The sequence below is a fragment of the Ovis aries genome, chromosome 13 (assembly GCF_016772045.2).
Source record: "Ovis aries strain OAR_USU_Benz2616 breed Rambouillet chromosome 13, ARS-UI_Ramb_v3.0, whole genome shotgun sequence".
Classification (NCBI taxonomy): domain Eukaryota; kingdom Metazoa; phylum Chordata; class Mammalia; order Artiodactyla; family Bovidae; genus Ovis; species Ovis aries.
Window position 1 is genome coordinate 65172737 of NC_056066.1, and position 14607 is coordinate 65187343.

Genomic DNA, 14607 nt, shown 5'->3' on the forward strand with positions numbered 1-14607 from the left:
GTATCATGCTGTTTCACACATCATGAATATTTACCATTTCAAAGTCCCAAAGCTATGAGTATTTTGATAACCAAGAATACACTACACCAACTCAATCTGGAAGGAAAAAAATGTAATCTTGCCTTTCTTGGCAACAAAAATTTTAAAGACAAAAATGGCAACAGGCCTCTAGATAAACATATTGGCAGAGCTATGATTAAAATACTACATTCCCTTAATGTTCAATTAAAATGAGACATAAAGCAACAGAGTACACAAAGTATAATAGTTCTAAGAGGATTCATCATCTGATCTAAACTATTAAGGTATTAGCAAGGAGGTATGTTTCTGCTGAATTATTTAGCAATGCATTCCTATAGGACAGCCAGGAGATGCACACACATCAATGGTTATCATCAAAATATAAACGCGAGCGCATCCACATACAGCCTTCCCTCTATACTTCCTTCCTCCCCTCAGCTGCCAACCTAAATGAACAAGTCCTGATGTACATTTCTCAGAGAAGGTATAATTCCAGGTCCAAGATGCTGCCTTTTTAAAAAAAATCAATTCTAACATAACAAAGATATTTACAAATTGTTAATTCACTAGTTCTACTTTATATCATACCTTGTCACCTCAGGACATCTAAAAAGCCTAGATGCTGCAAAGTAATGAAGCTTGTCCACAATAAACACAGGTACGTCACAAAAATGCACATACAGGCCTATAGTTAAAACCTAAAACTGTCTTCCAGATAATGGGAGATATTAGCCAAGAGCCCTTCCCCTCACCCTTCCTCTTACTCCTCCAGCATTTCAGCGACTAAGTACCAGACTACATCTAGTTCCAAGAGGTGGATTAACATAGATACTCCCAGAAGACACAGCCCTTCCTAAAAACCAACAAAAGGGCATTCATTAAGGGGTTATTTTACTACCTCTACTTTTAATACACTTTGGGCATTAGGACTTGCTTGTTCTTTAATACACAGCAATATTAACTAAAATGCACAAACAGAACAACGGGTAGACAATCTGAACTTGTCTATGAAGACTGATGGGCACAGAGCCCTTCTCTCTCTGCACTTCCTTCCCTGTCCCCCCCTCCCCCGCCACCACCCAGTAAGCGTCAGCTTACTCTCCAAGACAACCCCACTACCCAAATAAAACCATTCCTATTAATTAACAGAAAAAAAACCCCCAAAACTTAAAAGGTGTTTAACTCTCTACTTTCAAAATAGGTTGTGTACTTTTACACATCTAAAAGGCTAGATGTTTCAAATAAGGATTTAAGTTTGTCCACTATACATACACACAGTAGCACTGAATACACTGTGTACAATGGCTATAGTCTCAAAGTATCATCTCAACAGGAACATGCTAGCCAAGGACCCTTCCCCTTCTCTATCAACCCAGTGGACAAGTCTAATAAGCATCTATAATGCTTAGAGGGGATTTTAACAATTTCACTTCTGCCAGTTGTTTTCAGAAATCTTGCCTATGAATTTTAACATCAAGCGTACACAATGTATTTATTGGTTATTTTTGTCATACACTGGCAAGCTCTTTAACATCTAGAAAGGCTAGATGTTGTAAATTTGGACGTTTGTCCCTTATATACACTATGTACACAGCTAAGTAAACCAAAACGCAGACACATACAGGACAATGGTTAACCATCCTAACATAAACATACTGGTATAACCCCCCTTGTACTTTCTCCCTGAACCAGCGCAAGTAAATTAATATGTACTGCTCTGAGAGGTGGTTTGATCATTCTGATCATTCCATTTCTAAACGAGTATTTCGTATGAATCTTAACAAAAGGATATATCTACAAATTTCACTACCTCTACTTTTAACATACTTTGTGCACTTCTAAACATCTAGAAAGACTAGATGTTTCAAATAAGGACTTAAGTTTGTCCGCTATATACACAGTAGTGTTGAATAAACTACACACATGTAACAATGGTTATACCTGAAGGTATCTTCTACAAAGGAACATTCTGGTCTAGAACCTTTCATTTCTTCCAATTCCTCCTTTTTGCCATCCATCCAACAGTGGGTGGAAGTACAGGCACATGTATCACTTAGATGTGATTTATTATAATTTCACTTTCAAAGGTCCTTTTCAGAAGACAGCCTTTCCAATGAATTGTAACACAAAGTGTACAAAATGTGTTAGTTTACTAACCCTACTTTTGTCATACATTGGCAACCTCTTTAATATCTAGAGACTAGATATTATAAAATTGGGACCCATTTGTCCAGTATATACATAATATACACAGTAAAGTTAAATGAAATGTACTTAACATATAAAGCAATGGTAAGCTGAAATGTTCTAGTACACACTAGCAAAACATCTTTTGCAAACCTCCCTCCCACCTCCCTCAACCCAATGAAAAAGCAGAGTATACTGTTCAGAGAGGAGGTTTAACAATTCCATTTCCAATTACAGTATTTCCCATCAGTTTTAAAAAGCTATTTACAAGAAGCATTATAACACTATGTCTACTGTAAAATGCATCAAGCACTTCTAAATATCTAGAAAGACTAGATATTTCATGTAAGAACTTACTTGTCCACTATATACACAGTACTGTTAAGTAAAATTGCACACAGGTAACAATGGTTATAATTTGAGGTATCTCCTAAATATGACCATTTTGGCCTGAACCATTCCCACCCTCACTTCCTTTTCTCCACCACCAATCCAGTGGACAAGTACAGGTATGTGTAACACTTAGAGGTGTCTGAATACATTCATATAAAAAAATCATTTACAGAAAACCAGCATTCCTAGGAATTTCAACACAAAGTGTACAAAATGGGCTAATTTTACTACTTTGTCATACACTGGCAACCTCTTTAACATCTAGAGACTAGATGTCACAAAATTAGGACTCATTTGTCCATTATATACACTATATACACAGCAAAACAAAATGCACGTAATATACAAAAAATGGTTTCATCTGAAAATGTCCAGGTGCAAACAACTAGCATATTACCTTTTGTAATTCTTTCCCTCCCACCTCCTCCAAACCACTGAACAAATGTAAGCAACAGTATACTGCTCAGAGTGGCTTAACATTTAACATTCTCAAAGACAGTACTTCTACAAATTTGAGCAAAAAGTTATTTACAAAGCGGTATTTCACTACCTCTACATTTAACATACGTCGGGCACTTCTAAACATCTAGGTGGGCTAGATGTTTCAAATAAGGACTTCATTTGTCCACTATATACAAAGCAGTCTTGAATAAACTGCCACATGTAACAGTTAAAATCTTGAAATTGTCTTCAAAATATGAGTATTCTAGCCTAAGACCCTCCCCTTCTCTCCTCTCTTCTCTCCACCATCATACCCAGGGGGCTATAATGCTCAAATTTTCAGAAGACAATCTTCCCTAGAAATTTTAACACAAAATGTACAAAATGTATTATTTACTAACTCTATTTTTGTCATACACTGGCAACCTCTTTAACATCTAGAAAGACTAGATGTTGTAAATTAGGACTCATTTGTCCATTATATACACTATATACACAGCAAAGTGAAACAAAACGCACTAACGGAAAAGACAATGGTTACTCTCGCCTCACTATAAACACACTGGCACAGAGATCTGCACTTCTCTCCCCTCTCCCGACACTGAACCAGTGCACAAAACACAAAGTGTACTGCTCCAGAAAGTGATCTGGCCAATCCTCCCCCCGTCCCACCCCGCCCCCGCTCCCCAACATCATTTCATATGAATTTTAAAAGGTATTTACAAAATGTCTTTTTACTACCTCGACTTTTAACATATATCAGGCACTTCAGAACATCTAGAAAGACTAGGTATTTCCAAAAAGTACTTATTCTCAACTATATATACAGTAGTGAGGAATAAAATGCACACACTAAAAAATGGTTATATAGAAATGTCTTCTAAGTATGACCAGTCTGACATAGCACTTTCTATTCTTCCTCCTCAAGGTCTTCTATTCGACGTCGTCCAACCCACTGAACAAACGGGGACTTCAGTGGCTCCGGAAGTTGCTTCTAGAGGTAATCAAACAACTCCATTTCGAAAAGTCATTTCCAGAAGACATTTCTTTTCTATAGTTTTCTTTTTTTAAACAAATGGGCATTTACAAGACGCGATTTTTCTAACTATTTTATCATACGTCGGCAACCTCTTCACATCTAGGAGGCCTAGATGTAGCGAAAGTTTTCTTTTGAAAGGTTGGGGGTAAAGTTGAGAGCAGCTTTTTCATATTATATACACAGGCCTTTATCAGCGGCCAGTAAATCTTCCCAGAGGACGGCGGGCACTTTCTGTTGGCCACAAGGGGTATGTTATTCTACCATTTCCATCTTCCGACATCAATGTCTCGGTAGAACGACGATCACCGCCCGCTGGCCCGCTAACGTTCCACCCGCCGTCAACTGCGGCTCCGCTCACCTTGCGGGCCCGTTAAGGCCTTTGTCCGTCGTTGCCCGGACGAGGAGAGGTCTCGTCCAACTGGGACAGAGCGGCCACCTCAGGTCGCGGATCCGCGTGGCCCCAAGGTCTAAGGATGGACGAGCTGGCGTCCACAATCCTTCCCGGGCCTCCGAGGCTCTAACGGCCCTCCGCGGAGTCAGAGCGGCCGCCATTCTTCTAGTCCTGCCACGCCCGACGCCCAAAGGCGCCACGTTCTCGGTGACCAGGCGGAGGCTTCGCCTAAGCCCAAGCCCTGCAGGTCTGGGTGAAGAGACCCAGCGGTCGGCAGGATCCTGGTTCGGAGGGGCCGCCGCCATTAGGTCGTGGAGGTGGGGGGTGGGGGCAGGGGGAGAGTTTCGAGGCTGCTTCCAGTCTTGGGCCCTGCCAACTGCCGGCCTCGGCGACCGCTCTACAAAACACACCCGAGAATGTCCCGGGGCCCCCCAGTTCACCTACCGACCAGAGGCCGGAGGGCCTGGAGGGCCCCAGGGTAGAAGGCCACGATCCGCTTCTGTCCGCGCTCTCTGCCGGAACTGAGTTGGCAGTTCTCTTCGCTGGCTAGAGAGGAGGGGCACCGGAAGTGCCTTCGCGCTGGGACCCGCGAGCCAAGGTTCCGGGACTAAAACGTTCCGGCAGGGAGGAGGACAAGGGAGGTGTCACGTGAAATTGGGACGCCCGCCTGGCTTGCCCTTCCAAACGGTAATTTTTCAGAATTCCCCGAGCATGCGTATTTCTTTCTTGCCTCACACCCCCGACTGTTGGACGCTGAGGCTTCTTACAACCGTTCACTTATTTCAGTTCAGGCGCTCAGTCGTGTCCTACTCTTTGCGACCCCATGGACTGCATGCAGCACGCCAGGCCACCCTGCCCATCACCAAGTCCCGGAGCTTACTCAAACTCATGTCCATCGAGTCGGTGATGTCTTCCAACCATTTCATCTTCTGTCGTCCCCTTCTCTTCCTGCCTTCAATCTATCCCAGCACCAGGGTCTTTTCCAGTGAGTCAGTTCTTCACATCAGGTGGCCAAAGTATTGGAGTTTCAGCTTCAGCGTCAGTCCTTCCAGTGAATATTCAGGACTGATTTCCTTTAGGATGGACTGGTTGGATTTCCCTGCTATCCAAGGGACTCTCAATAGTCTTCTCCAACACCACGGCTCAAAAGCATCAATTCTTTGGTGCTCAGCTTTCTTTATACTCCAACTCTCACATCCATACATGGCTACTGAAAAACCCATAGCTTTGAGTAGACGGACATTTGTTGGCAAAGTAATGTCTCTGCTTTTTAATATGCTGTCTAGGTTGGTCATAACTTTTCTTCCAAGGAGCAAGAGTCTTTTAATTTCATGGGTGCTGTCACCATCTGCAGTGATTTTGGAGGCCCCCAAAATAAATTCTATCACTGTTTCCCCTTCTATTTGGTATGAAGTGATGAGACTGGATGCCATGATCTTTGTTTTCTGAATGCTGAGTTTTAAGCTAACTTTTCACTCTCCTCTTTCACTTTCATCAAGAGGCTCTTTAGTTCTTCACTTTTTGCCATAAGGGTGGTATCATCTGTATAACTGAGGTTATTCATATTTCTCTCGGCAATCTTGATTTCAGCTTGTGCTTCCTCCAGCCTGGCATTTCTCATGATGTACTCTGCATATAAGTTAAATAAGCAGGGTGACAATATACAGCCTTGACACACTCCTTTCCAAATTTGGAACCGGTCTGTTGTTCCATGTCCAGTTCTAACTGTTGCTTCTTGACCTGCATACAGATTTCTCAAAGGACTGGTCAGGTGGTCTGGTATTCCCATCTGTTTCAGGATTTTCCACATTTTGTTGTGATCCACACAGTCAAAGGCTTTGGCATAGTCAATAAAGCAGAAGTAGATATTTATCTTGAACTCTCTTGTTTTTTTGATGATCCAATAGATGTTGGTAATTTGATCTCTGGTTCCTCTGCCTTTTCTAAATCCAGCTTGAATATCTGGAAGTTCACAGTTCACATACTGTTGAAGCCTAGCTTGGAGAATTTTGAGCATTACTTTGCTAGCGTGAGATGAGTGCAATTGTGCAATAGTTTGAGCATTCTTTGGCATTGCCTTTCTTTGGGATTGGAATTAAAACTGACCTTTTCCAGTCCTGTGGCCACTGCTGAGTTTTCCAAATTTGCTGACATATTGAGTGCAGCACTTTATGCTATCATCTTTTAGGATTTGAAATAGCTCAACTAGAATTCCATCAACTCCACTAGCTTTGTTTGTAATGATGCTTCCTAAGGGCCGCTTGACTTCAGACTCCAGAATGTCTGGCTCTCGATAAGTGATCACACCATCGTGGTTATCTGGGTCATGATTTTTTTTGTATAGTTCTTCTGTATATTGTTGCCGCCTCTTCTTAATATCTTCTACTTCTGTTAGGTCCATACCATTTCTGTCCTTTATTATGTCCATGGAGTTGCAAAGAATCAGAAAGGACTGAGCAACTTTCATTCATCTATCACTTATTTATTGAGCACCTACTGTGTGCCACATAAGCACTGGGGGATGCAGCTGCAAAGGGGTGTGAAAATTTCTGCCCCCTTGAAATTTATACTCTAGTAGGGAAAACAGACAATCCTTAAAATGTGTGAAAGGGCAGAAATGGTGAAAGTGCTATGAAAAAATAAAAGGAGAATATGAGGTGTGCCTGTGGAATGTTTTACATGGTGCCCAGATGACTTTTGAGCAGACATATGGAGGTGAAGGAATGAACCAGCCAAGAGGATGTCAGGTGGAAGAGCCTTCCTGGCAAAGGGAACAGCCAGTGAATAGGCTCTAAAGCTGAGGAATATGGAGATGGCCTGATCCAGAAACAGCAAATAGACTCGAGCAAGTTAGTGAGAAGTCAAAAGTGAGTGAGAAGTAAAAAGTGTAGAGGTTAAACCATTCGAGTATGGAAGTTGGTGTTTTTTTCTGGTGAAATGGGAACTGTTGGAGGGGTTTGGCCTGAAGCATGGAAAATAGCTGATGTAGAACCAGAGGTAAAATCAGGGAGACCTAATAGACCATGGCTGTCAAGAGGGTGAAATTGGATAGTGGCTTGTAGCAGACTGATGGCAGCAAAGATGGCAAAAAGGTGAATTCAGGATAAATATAAGATCCAGCCTGCAGGATTTGCTGATAGACCAGATGTGAAGTGGGAAAGAGAGGAATCAAGGATAACTCGAAGGCTTTTGGCCTGAGCAAATAAGAGAGGGTATTGCCCTTAAGTGAGATGGGAGAAACCATGGGAAGAGGCAATTTAGGGGAGACTATGAGGAATTCAGTTTTGGGCATGATAAGTGTGAGATGCCTGTTTGACATTCAAGTGGAAATGTCAAGTAGACAGTTGGATTTGTGAGTCTGGCATTTAGGGGAAAGTCTGAGCTGAATATGTACTTTTGGGAGTCATCAGAATGTATGTAGATTATCTTTGAAGCTATGAGGCTGCATGAAAGAACCAAGGGCATGGACAGAGAGAGAGGGAGTTCTCAGGTCTGAGCCCTGGGGCACTGTGACGTGTACAGATCAAGGTGATGAGAAGGAACCGACAAAGGAGACCAAGGAGTGACCAAAGGGGTAGGAGGACAAAAACAGAATGTGGTATCCTGGAAGGAAATGAAGGAAGTGTTTCAAGGGAGAGTTATCAACAGTGTCAAACACTGCTGATAGGTCATGCAAGATATGGTTGAGAAGTATATGTCTAGCTTTTATAATAAATGTCATGAGCAACATTCTTGTGGGTTTTCAAACTTTGCGGAGGCTTCTGATTTCCTTTGGATGCAATTCTAGAAATCTAAAGAAAGATCCAGGGTTGGTTCAGGTTTGAGACTCTTGATGCAGATCCACAGAGGATTCCTAGGAGGAAAATCCTATAGTCAGGAAGACCCTTCTGCTGGAAAGTGGAAAGCAGGAATGTTGAGAAGGCCAGGAGCTCTGGGCACTGAGGCTGTAGTCCACTATGAGATGACAGAGGCCTGAGCCTTGGAAGTGGCTATAGGAGCAGAAAACAGGTGGGGTGAGGCTTTCTAGATTAGCAAAGGAAGGAGCCCCCAGGCTCAATACCTGGAGAGAAGAGGGAGGAGGGGGAAGGAGGAGTCACAGATCATACACGGGTTTCGAACAAGATCCACCTGGCTAGGTGAATAGTTGGTAGAATAACCAAGACAAGGAAAAGAACAGTCTCAGAGTGGAGTTCCTGGTCCCCTTTCTGATCTCCCTCCCTTCTAAGCAGCCAACAGGCTGATACCACTGAAACCTAAAGATGATGAGGTCAACCATGTACACATTTTGGTTTCTACTTGATATCTCCACTTGATGTTCTAACAGTATCTTAAACTCCTCTTGTGCAAAAGAAAACCCTTGGTATCTCCCCAGAGCCTGCTCTTCTCCAAATCAGTAAATGGTAGTATCATCCACCCAGTTCTCAAATAAAAAACTAGGCCTCCTGGTGGCTCACCTGCAGGTGAATCCACCTGCAATGCAGGAGACACAGGTTTGATCCCTCTGTTGGGAAGATCCTCTGGAGGAGGAAATGGCAACACACTCCAGTATGCTTGCCTGGAGAATCCCCAGGGACAGAGGAGCCTGGCGGGCTGCAGTCCATGGGGTGCAAGGAGTCAAACATGACTGAAGCAACTTGGCACACATCTTTGATACTACTCTTCTTTCACTCTCCATCCCCCAACCATCACAGGTACTATCTCCTTCCTAAATATTTTTAAGGTACGGCCTATCTCCTGTGCTGTCCAATATAATATAGTAGCTGCTAGTTACAAGAGGCTATTTTTTTTTAAAATTGAAGTATAGTTAACTTATGATATTGTGTTAGTTTCAGGTGTACAGCAAAGTGATTCAGTTATATGTTATATATATATTTCAGATTATTTTCCATTATGTTGTTACAAGGTATTATGTATTATTCCCTGTGTTGTATGGTAAATCCTTGTTGGTCATCTATTTTATGTATAGCAGTTTGTTAATCCCATTCTCCTAATTTATCCACCCCCCTCTTCCCCTTTGGGTAACCATAAGTTTGTTTTCTATGTCTGTGTTTGTTTTCTATATAGATTCATTTGTATAATTTTTTAGATTCCATATATAAGTGATATATGATTTCTTCCTCTGTCTGACTTATTTTGCTTAGTATGATATTCTCTAGGTTCATCCATATTGCCGCAAATGGCAATATTTCATTTATTTTTATGGCTGAGTAATATTCCATTGTATGTATATATCACATCCTCTTAAACCAATCATCTGCTGATTGGCATTTGGGTTGTTTCCATGTCTTGGCTTTTTGTGACCCATGGACTATACAGTCCATGGAATTCTCCAGGCCAGAATACTGAAGTGGGTAGCCTTTCCCTTCTTCAATGGATCTTCCCAACCCAAAGATTAAACCCAGGTCTCCCACATTGCAGGTGAATTTTTTACCAGCTGAGCCACCAGGGAAGTCCATATATCACATCCTCTTAAACCAATCATCTGCTGATTAGCATTTGGGTTGTTTCCATGTCTTGGCTAGGGTAAATAGTGCTGTTATGAACATAGGGATGCCCGTGTCTTTTCAACTAAGTCTTTTCTTCTTTTCCAGATATATGGCCAGGAGTGGGATGACTGGATCCTACAGCAGCTTTAGTTTCAGGGTTTTTTTTAAGAAAACTCCATAATGTTTTTCGTAGTGGCTGCACCAATTTTCATTCCCACCAACAGTGTAGGAGGATTCTCTTTTCTCTACACCCTCTCCAGCATGTATTACGTGGAGACTTTTTGGTGATAGCCCTTCACTGGTGTGAGGTGATACCTCATTGTGGCTTTTATTTACATTTCTCTAATAATCAGTGGTATTGGAACATCTCTTCATGTACCTGTTGGCCATCTGTATGTCTTCTTTGGAGAAAAACCTGTTTAGGTCTTCTGCCCATTTTTTGATTGGGTTGTTTGGTTTTTTGTTATTGCATTGTATGAGCTATTTGTATGTTTTGGAAATTAACTACAGGAGGCTATTTAAATTTGAATTAATTAAAATAACATGAAATTAAAAATTCAATTCTTCAGTTGCACTAGCCACATTCTAAGTGCTCAAGAGCCACAGATGGCCAGTGGATACTGTCTGAGCACAGAGCTAGATAGAACATTTCCACCATCTAGAAAGTCATAGGGCAGTGCAGATCTATAACCTAGTCTGAATCAGCAATATCTCTAGTCTGGGTGACTTGAATAGCCTCTTAATTGAAGTTCTGACTGTTTCTACTACTCTTCCCTTCAAATCCATGTTTCAACCTTAGTGGCTCTTTATTGCACCTTGAAAAAATGCAAACTTCTTACCCTGGCCTATTGCCCTCTCTTGTTACATCCCAGACACACTGGTCTCCTTGCTCTTTTCTCTACTCTTCAAGCTCTTCTCAACCTCAGGGGCTTTACATATGCTGTCCCCTCTACCTGAAAGGCTTTGCACCTGGCTCCTGGCAAGGCTAAGTTTCTTCTCACTTTATAGGTCTCAGTTCCAATATTATTTGGAGTGATATCATGTAATATGTCTTTCATATAATAAAACATGTTATATGATATCACATATCAGGACATTTCCTGACCTCCCTGTCTCAAAAAGTTTTTTTCCAGTTATCATCAAGTGGCCTTACTTATTTCCTTCATTCATCCACCAGAATACCTCATCATTTTACTAGTAATTAACATGTCTGGAGGGGCCTTCCTGGTGGTAGAGTGGTTAAGAATGTACTTTGCAATGCAAGGGACACCAGTTCGATCCCTGGTCTAGGAAGATCCCAGATGCCGGGGGGCAACTAAGCCCATGCACTGCAGCTACTAAGCCCACACACACTGCAGTTACTGAAAGCCCACTGGCCTAGAGCCTGTGCTTCGCAACAAGAGAAACCACCTTAAGGAGAAGCCCACAGACTGCAACAAAGAGTAGCTCCTGCTCAGGGTAACTAGAGAAAGCCCATATAATGTAATGAAGACCCAAACAGCCAAATAATAAATAGATCTAAAAAAAAATAAAGAAAAACATGTCTCAGGACTTCCCTGGCGGCCCAGTGGTTAAGACTCCATGCTGCCACTGCAGGGATCGTGGTTTGATCCATGGTCAGGAAACTAAGATCCCACATGACACACGGTGTGGGGCCCCCCCCCCAAAAAAAATTTAATTTGTGTACTTCTGTGCTAGGCACTGTACATAGGATTTGGCTATATGCTTTACCATATTTATTAATTTGCTAGTTTATTATTTTTTTTCCTTCTTGTTTTCTCCTTGTGACCCTTCCTGGCACCCAGTACTATGCCCAGCATACAGTGGACATTAATAATTGTTAGACAAATGAATGAATTTATTGGGCAGTTACTATGGGTTAGACATTGTGCTAATAACTGTCTCATTTAATTTGCACTGCAATTCTTCCTTCCAATTTTGTGAAGTAGGTATTACTCTCTTCCTTTTATGAGAGGCTGTGTCATTTATCTAGTTCTTTGGAAGAACTAGGATTCTAACCTAGGTCATGTGATTCCAGAGCTCCCTGGCACTAGAGAAGGTTTAGAAGCCTGAGTACACACCAGCCTGCAGCCACCCACAGTTCAGACTAGAAGCAGGGAAATTTAAAAAGACTTATTTCTTGAAGTACTTTCTATTTCAGATCAGGTCAGAGATTCTGGGGCATCACTGCTCAACCAGGAGGTAGATTCAGGGCCTGGGTCAAGACTCAGGATGGTGCAGAGTAGGGCAAGCTAAATACTCCAATGTAAGCATCCTCAGTGGGGCTGGAGAACTGGCCTACAGACCCCAGGCAAGACTCGGGGTGTACAGGATCTGACTGCGGACTCCGGCCACGGCCGTGTCTCTCTGCGTGTCTCAGATGAAGGGTGAAACAGGGAAAAAAAGTAAGAATAACGAGCCTTCCTGGCACTTCTCCTCGGGAAACATCACATGTCAGGCCTGTGACATGGAGCGTGTTTGTTAGGCCAACGGTTCCCAGCTCATTAGTGGGAATGGTGCTGAACAGCAAGCCACCCACGCAGCTCGTTTGGGAAACACAGTGCCGCATCCATCCCTCCCCGGCCTGGGCATGCGCAGTTCCAGCGTTATCAACATCAGCGCGTATCTGCACCGAGGCAGGTCTGCTTGGCATCAGGGCTCCCGGGAATGGATTGTGTGTGGGTGTGTCCCAGAGAGGCTGCTCGTAATCCTCATCATTATCATCATTGCCTCAATCTGAGACGGTTCTGTTTTAGTACAGAGTTTCTCAAACATCCCCTAATCAGCGTTAACAACTACCGCCATACCTTTGTACCATCGATACCAGTTTTTACTTAATAACGCTCTGTGAACTGACTCACTCAGCACAGTCATCACTGTGTTAGCCTTGTCCTCAGTGCTGTTTGTGAACTCATCAATTTGACATACACGTTATGTTTTCCTAAGATCTGGAATATTACAAATATACAGCTCTTTAAAATAAAGATCAGCTGAGTTCACTTGAAATCATCTTAGTGCAACCAAAATGCAAAACAGTTGGAGACAAAGGGACACAAGAGACATCCTGAAAGAGTTTCCAGTGGCGAAAATTGGAGCAATTTGAGCAAGAAAAGAAATAACACAGTACCAGATTATAGCCCAGAGTATAAATATCCATGAGTTCATACTGATGTAGATAAATAATGGAACAAATAAATAAATGGAGAAAGGACAAATCTTCCTAAAGAAAGTTTCCAAATAATTTATCCCCTCCAGGATATGGAGCTTAATCTTCTCTCCCGCCTCCCCCACCTGAAAGTGGGCTGCCCTTGGTGACTTGCTTTCAGAGAGTAGAAAGAAAGGAAAAACAAGAAACTCCACAGGAGAGAAGCTTGGTAAACTTTACCTTGGCCAGGCACTCAAGGTGATCAAGTCATATTAATAGCCTACCCCTGACATGATGCCAGGAAAAAGGCCACTTAACCTTGATGATAACCCTCACTGAAACCATGAGAAAAGCATCAGTGAAACCTAAATTGGGGGACATTCTATAAAATGATGAACACCAAAGTATTCCTCAAAACTGTCAAGGTCATGAAAAACAAGGAAAGTCTGAGAAATTGTCCCAGGCTGGAAGAGACTAAGGGGACATGCAGATTAAATGTAATGTAGTATTTTGGATGGAACCTTGGAACAGAAAATGGACGTTAGGGGGAAAGCTTAGTGAAATCCAAATAAAATGCAGAGTTGAGTTAACAGGAAGATACCAGAGTTGGTTTCTTAGTTGTGACCAATGCACCAGAGTCATGTTAAATGTTAGCAGTATGGGAACTTGGGGGAGGGGTACATGGAAACTCTCTGTACTATAGGAAATCTCTATACTCTGTAAATCAAAGATTTACATTTGTTTCCTGTAAATATAAAATTATTTTAGAGTAATTGTATTTTTAGTGAGGGGGGTTGTGTACACATTAGTGGTTTGGAACATGAATTTTGAAGACTTGCAGATTTAGACCTGTGTATTTGTTGCCTGTGGCTGATGTAACAAATTACCACAAAACTGATAGCCTGAAACAGCAGAAATGTATTCTGTCATAGTTCTAAAGACCAGAATCTCAACATTAGATTTATTGGGCTGAAATCAAGGTGTTGAGAGGACCACGTTCCCTTCAGACTTGTCCTTGTCTCTTGCAGGCTGTGGCTGCCTGCATTCATTGGCTTTCTGGCTGCATCACTCTGATCTCTGCCTCCAAGGTTTCATTTTCTCCTGCTGTTCTCTGTGTGTCTGCCTGCCCCCGCACCTCCCCCGCCCCCCGCACCTCCCCCCCCCCCCCCACAGCCCTCTGCTTTCCTCTTGTAAGGATATTTGTGATGGCATTTCATGCCCACCTGGATGATCTCCTCAACTCAACATCCATAATTTAATTAATCACATCTGTAAAAACCCTCTTCCCAGATAAGTTAGTATCTACAGGCTTCAGGGATTAGATCTCTGCATCTTTGGGAGGTCATTATTCAGCCTACTGCAGCCTGGTTGTGTGAAATTTAGGACTTCTGTAGTATCAAAAAAGTTCCTCTAAAACTGAAAACAACAAAAACTGTGTAACTATTTTTAACATCTTCATTTGAGTTTCACTTGAAGTCATCTTAGTGCAACTAGTGGGACCCAA

At 42.3% G+C, this 14607-nt stretch overlaps 1 protein-coding gene across 1 annotated transcript in view; it reads left to right on the top strand.

The window, feature by feature from the left end:
* Window positions 1-5086: 5086 nt before the first annotated feature.
* Window positions 5087-14607, top strand: part of EPB41L1 (erythrocyte membrane protein band 4.1 like 1) — a 168169-nt gene continuing 158648 nt past the window's right edge. Inside the window, exon 1 of the mRNA XM_042230098.2 lies at window positions 5087-5159. The gene's annotated coding sequence lies outside the window, so the exon portion shown is untranslated. The remainder of the gene's footprint in view (window positions 5160-14607) is intronic.